The sequence below is a fragment of the Hypanus sabinus genome, chromosome 13, assembly GCF_030144855.1.
Source record: "Hypanus sabinus isolate sHypSab1 chromosome 13, sHypSab1.hap1, whole genome shotgun sequence".
NCBI lineage: Eukaryota > Metazoa > Chordata > Chondrichthyes > Myliobatiformes > Dasyatidae > Hypanus > Hypanus sabinus.
Window position 1 is genome coordinate 61,604,310 of NC_082718.1, and position 11,372 is coordinate 61,615,681.

The window sequence follows — 11,372 nt, forward strand, 5'->3', positions numbered from 1 at the left end:
TGAACCAGATCAGTCCTGATCCAAATTAGTAACTGAACCTGATCAGACCTGAACCAGATCATTTAATCAACCAGATTAGTAATTGATCCAGATCCGTCTTAAACCAGATCATTAACTGAACCAGATAAGTAACTGAACCTGATTAGTCCAAAACCAGAGCAGTCCTGAACCAGATCAGTCCTGAACTAGATCAGTCCTGAACAAGATCAATAACTCAACCAGATCAGTCCTGAACAAGATCAATAATTGAACCAGATCAGTGCTGAACCAGATCAGTACCTAAACCAGATAAGTCCTGAACAAGATCAATAATTGAACCAGACCAGTCCTGAACCAGATCAGTAATTGTACCAGATCAGTAACTGTACCATATCAGTAATTGTACCAGATCAGTAACTGTACCATATCAGTAACTGAACCAGATCAGTCCTGAACCAGATCTGTAACTGAACCTGATCAGTCCTGAACCAGATCAGTAACTGAACCAGATCAGTCCTGAAGCTGATCATACCTGGAACAAGTTCAGTAATTGAACCAGATTATTAACTGAACCAGATCAGTCCAGAACCAGATCAATAACTGACCCAGATCAGCCCTGAACCACATCAGTGATTGAACCAGATCAGTAATTGAACTAGATCAGTAACTGAAACAGATCAGTCCTGAACCAGATTATTAACTGAACCAGATCAGTCCTGAACCAGATCATTCCTGATCGAGAACAGTAACTAAACCAGATCAGTCCAGAACCAGATCTGTAACTGCACCAGATCAGCCTGAACCACATCAGTGACTGAACCAGATCAGTAATTGAACCGGATCAGTAATTGAACCAGATCAGTAACTGAGCCAGATCCGTCCTGAACCAGATTATTAACTGAACCAGATCAGTCCTGAACCAGATCATTCCTGATCGAGAACAGTAACTAAACCAGATCAGTCCAGAACCAGATCTGTAACTGCACCAGATCAGCCTGAACCACATCAGTGACTGAACCAGATCAGTAATTGAACCAGATCAGTAACTGAACCAGATCATTAACTGTACCATATCAGTAACTGAACCAGATCAGTAATTAAACCAGATCCCTAACTGAACCAGATCGGTCCTGAACCAGATCAGTAACTGAAAAACATCAGTCCTGAACCAGATCGGTCCTGAACCAGATCAGTAACTGAAAAACATCAGTCCTGAACCAGATCATTAACAGAACCAGATCAGTAACTGAACCAGATCGGTCCTGAACCAGATCAGTAACTGAACCAGATCAGTCCTGAAACAGATTATTAATTGAAAAACATCAGTCCTGAACCAGATCATTAACTGAACCAGATCAGTAACTGAACCAGATCAGTCCTGAACGAGATCAGTAACTAACACTTAATTCTCAATTATTTCAGAATTGAGTGAGGCACTCACTAAGTCTCAGTTGGGGAGCAGCCATTTTACTGGTATATCTGTGCCAGGCGTGTCATGCTGCAGCTCCTTAGGGACCGGGTTGGGGAACTGGAGATGCAGCTCAATTTCCTTCATCCGGTCAGGGAGAGTGAGGAGGTGATGGAGTGGAACTATAGGCAGGTAGTCACACTGGGGTCTCGGGAGACAGATAAGTGGGTAACAGTCAGGAGAGAGTAGGGCAGTAGTCAGATGCTAGAGAGCACCCCTGTAGCTGTACCTCTTGACAATTGGTATTCCAGCTTGAGTACTGTTGGGGGATATGGCTTAGCTGAGGGAAGCACCAGTGGCCGTGTCTCTGGCACAGCATCTGGCCCTGTGGTTCAGAAGGGTAGGGAAAGGAAGAGGACAGCAGCAGTGATCGGGGATTCTGTATTTAGGGGGTCAGACAGGCGATTCTGTGAATGCAGGAAAGAAACTCGGATGGTAGTTTGCCTCCCAGGTGCTAGGGTCTGGGATGTTTCTGATCGTGTCCACGATATCCTGAAGTGGAAATGAGAACAGCCTGAGGTTGTGGTACATATTGGTACCAACAACATAGGCAGGAAAATAGAGGATGTCCGAAAAGCAGATGACAGGGAGTTAGGAAGGAAGTTGAGAAGCTGGACCTCAAAGGTAGTAATCTCTGGATTACTGCCTGTGCTACGTGACAGTGAGTACAGGAATAGAATGAGGTGGAGGATAAATGCGTGGCTGAGGGTTTGGAGCAGGGGGCATGGATTAAGATTTCTGGATCATTGGGACCTCTTTTGGGCAAGTGTGACCTGTACAAAAAGGATGGGTTGCACTTGAATCCCAGGGGGACCAATATCCTGGTGGGGAGGTTTGCTAAGTTCTAATGGGGACAGTTTAAACTAGTACTGCTGGGGTGGTGGGAACCAAACTGAAGAGACGAAGGAAGAGGCGGTTGGTTCACAAATAGAGAAATCTTGGAGACAGTGTGAGAGGGAGGATAGGCAGGTGATAGAGACACACCCAGACCGATGGTTTGAGATATGTCTATTTTAGTGCAAGGAGTATTATGAATAAAGCAGATGAACTTCGAGCGTGGATCAGTACTTGGAGCTATGATGTTGTGGCCATTACAGAGGCTTGGATGGCTCAGGGGCAGGAATGATTCCTTTGAGTACCAGGCTTTAGATGTTTCAGGAAGGACAGGCAGGGAGGCAAAAGAGGTGGGGGCATGGCACTGTTGATCAGAGATAATGTCACGGCTGCAGAAAAGGAGGAAGTCATGGAGGGATTGTCTATGCAGTCTCTGTGGGTGGAAATTAGGAATAGGAAAGCATCAATAACTCTACTGGGTGTTTTTTATAGACCACCCAATAGTAACAGGGACATCGAGGAGCAGATAGGGAAACAAATTCTGGAAAGGTGTAATAATAACAGTGTTGTTCTGGTGGGAGATTTTAATTTCCTAAATAATTAATAGGCATGTCCCTAGAGTCAGTGTTTAGATGGGGTGGAGCTTGTTAGGAGTGTTCAGGAAGGTTTCTAGGTCAGCCCACAACAGGAGAGGCTGCACTTGATCTGGTATTGGGAAATGAACCTGGTCAGGTGTCAGATTTCTCAGTGGGAGAGCATTTTGGAGATCGTGATCATAATGATATCTCCTTTACCATAGCATTGGAGAGGGATAGGAACAGACAAGTTAGGAAAGTGTTTAATTGGAAATATTGAGGGGAAATTTGAGGCTATCAGGCAGGAACATGGAAGCATAAATTGGGAACAGATGTTCTCAGGGAAATGTATGGAAGAAATGTGGCAAATGTTCAGGGGATATTTGAGAGGAGTTTTGCATAGGTATGCTCCAACAAGACAGGGAAAGGATGGTAGTGTACAGGAACTGTGGTGTATAAAGGCTGTTGTAAATCTAGTCAAGAAGAAAAGAAAAGCCTACAAAAGGTTTAAAAAAAACTAGGTAATGATAGAGATCTAGAAGATTATAAGGCTAGCAGGAAGGAACTTAAGGATGAAATTAGGAGAGCCAGAAGGGGCCATGAGAAGGCCTTGGTGGACAGGATTAAGGAAAATCCCAAGGCATCCAACAAATATGTGAAGAGCAAGAGGATAAGACATGACAGAATAGGATCAATCGAGTGTGACAGTGGAAAAGTGTGTCTGAAACTGGAGGAGATAGCAGAGGTACTTAATGAGTACTTTGCTTCAGTATTCACCACAGAAAAGGATCTTGCCGATTGTAGGGATGACATACAGTGGACTGAGAAGCTTGAGTATGTAGATATCAAGAAAAAGGATGTGCTGGAGCTTCTGGAAAGCGTCAAGTTGGATAAGTCACTGGGATTGGATGTGATATACCCTAGGTTACTGTGGGAGGTGAGGGAGGAAATTGCTGAGCCTCTAGTGATGGTCTTTGCATCATCAATGGGGATGGGAGAGGTTCCAGAGGATTGGAGATTTGGGGATGTTGTTCCATTATTCAAGAAAGGGAGTAAAGATAGCCCAGGAAATTATAGACCAGTGAGTCTTAACTCAGTGGTTGGTAAGTTGATGGAGAAGATCCTGAGAGGCAGGATTTGTGAACATTCGGAGAGGCATAATATGATTAGGAATAGTCAGCATGGCCTTGGGAAAGGCAGGTCGTGCCTTACGCACCTGCCTGAACTTTTCGAGGATGCGACTTAGCACATTGATGAAGGAAGAGCAGTAGATGTAGTGAATATGGATTTCAGCAAGGCATTTGATAAGGTACCCCATGCAAAGCTTATTGAGAAAGTAAGGAGTCATGGGATCCAAGGGGACGTTGCTTTGTGGATCCAGAATTGGCTTGCCCACAGAAGGCAAAGAGTGGTTGTAAATGGGTCACATTCTGCATGGAGGTTGGTGACCAGTGGAGTACCTCAGGGATCTGTTCTGTGACCCCTATTCTTCATGAGTTTTATAAATGATCTGGATGAAGAAGTGGAGGGATGGGTTAGTAAATTTGCTGATGACTCAAAGGTTGGGGGTGTTATGGATAGTGCAAAGGGCTGAGAAATGGCAGATGGAGTTCAATCCAGATAACTGTGAGGTGGTTCATTATGGTAGGTCAAATATGATGGCAGAATATAGTATTAATGGTAAGACTCTTGGCAGTGTGGAGGATCAGAGGGATCTTAGGGTCTGAGTCCATAGGACACTTAAAGCATCTGCGCAGATTGACTGTGGTTAAGAAGGCATACGGTGCTTTGACCGTGGGATTGGGTTTTGGAGCCAAGAGGTAATGTTGGTCAGATAAAGTGGTCAGACCCCACTTGGAGTACTGTGCTCAGTTCTGGTCACCCCACTACAGGAAGGATGTGGAAACCATAGAAAGGGTGCAGAGGAGATTTACAAGGATGTTGCCTGGATTGGAGAGCATGCCTTATGAGAATAGGTTGAGTGAACTCGGCCTTTTTTCCTTGGAGCGACGGAGGATGAGAGGTGACCTGATAGAGGTGTATAAGATGATGAGTGGCATTGATCGTGTGGATAGTCAGAGGCTTTTTTCCAGAGCTGAAATGGCTAGCATGAGAGGGCACAGTTTTAAGGTGCTTGGAACTAGGTACGGAGGAGATGTCAGGGGTAAGATTTATTTCACAGAGGGTGGTGTGTGTGTGGAATGGGCTGCTGGTGATGGTGGTGGAGGCGGATACAATGGGGTCTTTTAAGAGACTCCTGGATAAGTACATGGAGCTCAGAAATATAGAGGGCTATGGGTAACCCTAGGTAACTTCTAACATAAGGTCGTGTTTGGCACAGCTTTGTGGGCCGAAGGGCCTGTATTATGCTGTAGGTTTTCTATGTTTCTATTTTCCTCTTGATTAACTCACTATTTTTACTTCCACTTCAAAATAAAATCCACAGGCTCATAAAACACTACAGCACAGTAACAGAAACTCCGGCTGATTAGTCCATGCCAAACTATTTTTCTGCCCAGTGCCATTGACTTGCTCCAGGACCACAGCCCGCCAAACCCCTCCTATCCATGTACCTATCCAAATTTCTCTTAAATGTTGCATTCGAACCGGCATCCTTCACTTCCTCTGGCAGCTAGTTCCACACTCTCACCACCCTCTGAATGAAGAAGTTCCCCCCCGTTCCCTTTAAACATTTCACCTTTAACCCATGACCTCCAGTTGTAGTCTAACCCAGTGAAATATGACTGATTGCATTTACCCTATTGATACCCCTCACAATTTTGTATATCTGTATCGGATCTTCCTTCATTCTTGTAGGCTCTAGGGAATCAAGTTGAGTCAATCCAGTTTATTGTCATTTAACTATATACATGTATATAATGTATATAACCTTATAATCCATATAGAAACGAGTCAATGTTTCTCCAACCCAGGGTGTAAAACACAATAGTACACATAACACATGATAACTTATGAAGTTTAGGATAAAGTCTATGGATGAATCATACATAATTAACGTATTAATATTAAGTATTGTACTGGAACAGATTAACCAGTGACCCTTCAAATATGAGACCACAGTGAGTCCAGAAGCCTGATAGCCTGGGGGAGGAAACTGTTTACCATCTTGACCGTTCTTGTTTTGATGCATCACAGTGTCCTGCATGATGGTAAAAAGTCAAAGAGGATGCTGGATGGATGGGTGGGATCCTTAATAATACTAAGGGCCCTGCATACGCAGTGCTCCTGATAATTGTCCCCGATGGATTGGTGGGGACAGCCCCATGATTCTCTCAGCTGTTCTCACAGTCCTTTGTATGGACTTCAGGTTCAATGCCAACTCCCACACCAGATGGAGATACAACTTGCCAAGACGCTGTCAATGGTGCTCCTGTAAAACACAATTAATGGGGGGGGGGGAGGTAAAGCCTTGCTTGCCTCAATCTTCTTAGGAAGTGGAGGCATTGCTGTGCCTTCTTGTTCAGGGAGGTGATAGTAAGGGACCACGTGAGGTCATCTGTGATGTGAACTTCCAGAAAATGGTTTCACTTAATCCTCGATATGGAGAAGCCACGTATTCACAGAGGGGGCGGTTTGTCTGCACTTCCTGAAGTCTACATGCTTTTCTTTGTTGTACTGTACTCCCGAGTGCCCTACTGTTCACTGTGTAAGTCCTACCCTGGTGTGTCCCCCTAAAGTGCAACATCACACAGTTATCTGCATTAAATTCCATCTGCCATTTTTCAAACCTTATTCCCAGCTGGTCCAGATCCCACTGCAAGCTTTGACAGTCCACTGTGTCCCCAATTTTAGTGTCATCAGCAAACTTGCTGATCCAGTTTACCACATTATCAGCCAGATGGTTGATAAAGATCCAGTTTTGGTAATGGAAGCCATCTTGTAAGGAGTCACTATGCGCAGAATGGAGCTATGGAATATTAAGTCTTTTTCCTTTATTGCTCTTTCAGCACTTACCACCAGTTGTTTGACCACAGCACTTACAGAAGAGAAACTCACTAAGACTTGGCAATAACCTTCTGAGAAAAGTATCGGATGTCTGTGTGAAGAGACCATTGCTTCTGACTGGCCTGGGGATTTTTGCTTTTAACATATTCTCACAGATTTTTACGTACTTTTTGGGAACTTTCCAAGTGATATGAAAGAGTAACCAAATCTGGTTTGGTTGCTGGTGAGAAAGTAAAAAAAACCTGAAATAATTAAAAAATATATAAAAAAATACCTATAATTAGTTTTACATGTTTAAGCTAATCTTATGTATATATGGCCATCTTATGCGAGGAAAGACTTGTGAGATCCTGAGATTCTGAGAATGATACCGCCTGGAGCTTAGTTCCCGATGGGCTCACCCATGGCAGAAAGGTCAAGGAGGAGGTTCCAGACAAAGAGAGATCCAACCAAGACCCCAACGGTGGAGCTGGTGTAAGATGATGACACATCACCACTGCAGGGTACAGTTACCCTGGGAGATTTTCTGCGAGGTAGGGCATTTGATGTCAGCATGGATTTGCCCTCTCTCCAGTCAGGACAGACGTGTTGAATGAGCCCCTGCAAAATCAGATAATTTTTTATTGTGGGGCTGGGGGCATAGAGCAGCTGAATTAACTTGAGTTAATGAAGATATGCTGTCTGTTTCTGGGTATAAAAGCACATGTTCTTTTAGCTCCATCATGTGGTCAGTCTCATTAACTCAACATAGGAGAAACAGAAAATAGAACAGAACCTTACAGGCCCTTCAGCCATGACTTTGGCAGGCCTTCTGACTTACTCTAAGATCGATCTAAACTTTCCCTTCTATATATTCGACATTTTTCTATCAGCCATATGTCTAAGGGTTTCCAAAATGCCTGCAATCATCTTCCTCGCCTGCCACCATTGGCAGGGTATATCATCTAAATCATTGACATACAGCATAATACAAAGCAGGCCCAACACCAACCCCTGTGGAACACCACTAGTCAGTGGCAGCCAACCAGAAAAGGATCTTTTATTCCCACTTGCCTCCTACCAATCAGCCAATGCTCGAACCATGCCAATAACCTTCCTGTAATACATGGGCTCTTAACTTGGCAAGCAGCCTCATGGCAAAGGCATTCTGAAAATCCAAATATGCAACATCCACTGTATTTCCTTTATCAATCCTACTTGTAATCTCCTCAAAGAATTCCAACAGGATCGTCAGGCTAAATTTTCCCTTAATGAAACCATGCTGACTTTGCCTTATCTTGTCCTGTGTCACCAAGTACTCCATCATCTTGTCCTTAACAATTCAGAATCAGAATCAGGTTTATTATCACTGGCATTGATGTGAAATTTGTTAACTTAGCAGCAACAGTTCAATGCAATACATAATCTAGCAGAGAGAGAAAAAAAATAATAAAATAAAACATAATAAATAAACAAGTAAATCAATTATGTATATTGACTAGATTATTTATTTAAAATGTGCAAAAACAGAAATACTGTATATTAAAAAAAGTGAGGCAGTGTGCAAAGCTTCAAAATCCATTTAGGAATCGGATGGCAGAGGGGAAGAAGCTGTCCCTGAATCTCAGGCTTCTGTATCTCCTACCTGATGGTAACAGTGAGAAAAGGGCATGTCTTGGGTGCTTGAGGCTTTAATAATGGACACCGCCTTTCTGATGCACTGCTTCCTGAAGATGTCCTGGATACTTTGTAGGCTACTGCCCAAGATGGAGCTGACTAGATTTATAACCTTCTGCAGCTTCTTTTGGTCCTGTGCAGTAGCCCCTTGGTACCAGACAGTGATGCAGCCTGTCAGAATGCTCTGCACAGTGTAGCTATAGAAGTTTTTGAGTGCATTTGTTGACATGCCTAACCGCTGTCTTTCCTTTTTTATGACTACATCAATATGCTGGGACAAGGTTAGATCCTCAGAGATCTTGACACCCAGGAAATTGAACTGCTCACTCTCTCTACTTCTGATTCCTCTATGAGGATTGGTACATGTTCCTTCATCTTACCCTTCCTGAAGTCCACAATCTTTAATCTTACTGACGTTGACTGCCAAGTTGTTGCTGTGGCACCATTCCACTAGTTGGTATGTCTCACTCCTGTATGCCCTCTCGTCACCAGCTGAGATTCTACCAAAAATGATCATATCGTCAGCAAATTTGTAGATGGTATTTGTGCTATGCCTACCCACACAGTCATGTGTATACAGAAAATAGAGCAGTGGGCTAAGCACACACCCCTGAGGTGCGCCAGTGTTGATCATCAAAATGCACTTGTCCATCGTCTTTCACAACATTGAAAGATGAAACATTGAGTGATAAAATCAAAGGTGATATTTCATCTTTCAATATTATGAAAGATGGAGAAATGCATTTTTAAACAATAAAGAACAGAAGATGAAGTGGTAGCCCAAGGGCAACTAATTCTTGCACCCGAGAGATTCTCGTGTTCTGAAATGTACTGGCCTTTCTATGTATAACCTTACATAATAGAGAATGATTCATGTGGCTAATCAGATGACACAATGAACGAGTGCAGTTTGAGTATGCAGCAGGTGGGGCTGTGGTTTCCTGCCTTCCAATGAGGTTAGCAAGTAAAGCCACTTTCTGTTCTTTGGCATCCTGTTTTTTCATTGTAAGTTGAGGGTATTTCTTCCTTAGGCCTGTCCTCTTGCATCCCCAACTGTGAGCAGGCAAGAGGATGCTGCAGTGCTTCCTAATCTTAGAGAATGTTGATTATATGGGTTCACTACAGATGGAGGCAGTGGTGTTCTGCACTCTTGTTGACCTCCTAATGAATGTTTATCTGGTTTTTTATCTCAGATGTTTAAATTTCTTCCTTCTAATCGTGATTTTTTCTTTATGCAAGCAGGGTTTGGTGCCTACTTTAAACTAACCCAAGTTTATAGAACATAGATCACTACAGCACATTACAGGCCCTTTGGCCCATGATGTTGTGCCAACTTTTAACCTACTCTAAAATCAATCTATCCTTTCCTTCTGAAATAGCCCTCCAATTTTCTATCATCCATGTGCCTATCTAAGAGTTTCTTAACTGCCTTTTATGTACCTGCCTCTCCCACAACCTCTGGCAGGGCATTCCATGCACCCACCACTCTCTCTGTAAAGTACTTACCTCTGACATCTCCCCTATACTTTCCTCCAATCACCTTACAATTATGCCCCCATTTCCAGCCTGGGAAAAGTCTCTGGCTGTCCACTTGATCGATGCTTCCTATCATTTTGTACATCTCTATCAAGTCACTTCTCATGCTCCTGCACCCCAGAGAGAAAAGGCCAAGTTCATTGATCCTGTCCTCATAACACATGCTCTGTAATCCAAGCAGCATCTTGGTAAATCTCCTCAGCGCCTTTTCTAAAGCTTCCACATTGTTCCTGAGGAAACTAGGACTGAACACATTATTCCAAGTGTGGCCTAACCAGGGTTTATAGAGCTGCATCACTATGCTGAACTCTGTCCCTTGCCTAATGAAGGCCAGCACTCTATATGCCTTCTTAATAAATTATTCAACTTGTATAGCAACTTTGAGGGATCTATGGATGAGGGCCCCTTAATCCCTCTGTTCCTCTGCACTGCAAAAATCTTGCCATTAACTCTGTATTCTGCCTTCAAAATCAATTTTCTAAAATGAATCACTTCACACTTTTCTGGGTTGAACTCCATCTGCCACTTCTCAGCCCGGCTCTGCACCCTGTCAATGTCCTATTGTAACCTACGACAACCTTTTATGCTCTCCATGTCTCCATCAGGCTTAGTGTCACCTGCAAACATACTAAGCTACCCTTATATTTCCACATCCAGGACATGTATAAAAATCACAAAGCACAGGGGTACCAGAACAGATCACTGCAGATCAACACTGGTCCCTAACCTCCAGGCAGAATATGTTCCATCTACATCCATCCTCTGCCCTCCATGGGCAAGCCAATTCTGAATGCTTATCAGATGCCTTACTAAGGTCAATATACACCATATCCACTGCTCTACTTTCATCAATGTATTTTTTCATTTTCTCAAAGAATTCAGTCAGGTGTACCACAACCCTTTCACCTTTGGAAGGTGGGAGGAAATGGGAGCACCCAGAGGAAAGCTATATGATCACAGGGAGGATGTACAAAATCCTTATAGACAGGGGCAGGAATCGAACCCAATCTTACAGCTGGTGCTATAAAGAGATGTGCTAACTGCTTCGCCAGCACGGTGCCCCATGGTGCAGTTTGAGAAGAAAGTTTCAGCAATGAAGCAGCCCTGCTTGGTCCCACCTGCACTGAGGTTGCGTTTATGGTGGATCTGATGGTTGGCATCACAGTTCACTTGGTATCATGCAGCAGATGTAGAATGGTATTACATTTCTAAGGATGCCAACCAGGAGGATTTTTCATCAAATTTCAAATGTTTCTGTGAGTTTATAAAAGGAGATGAGCAGCAAATTGTGCCACTCCCTACATTTCCCTTAAAATTGTGTTCTTGGGAAACACAGGCAATGTCCAAATCATTGAAGA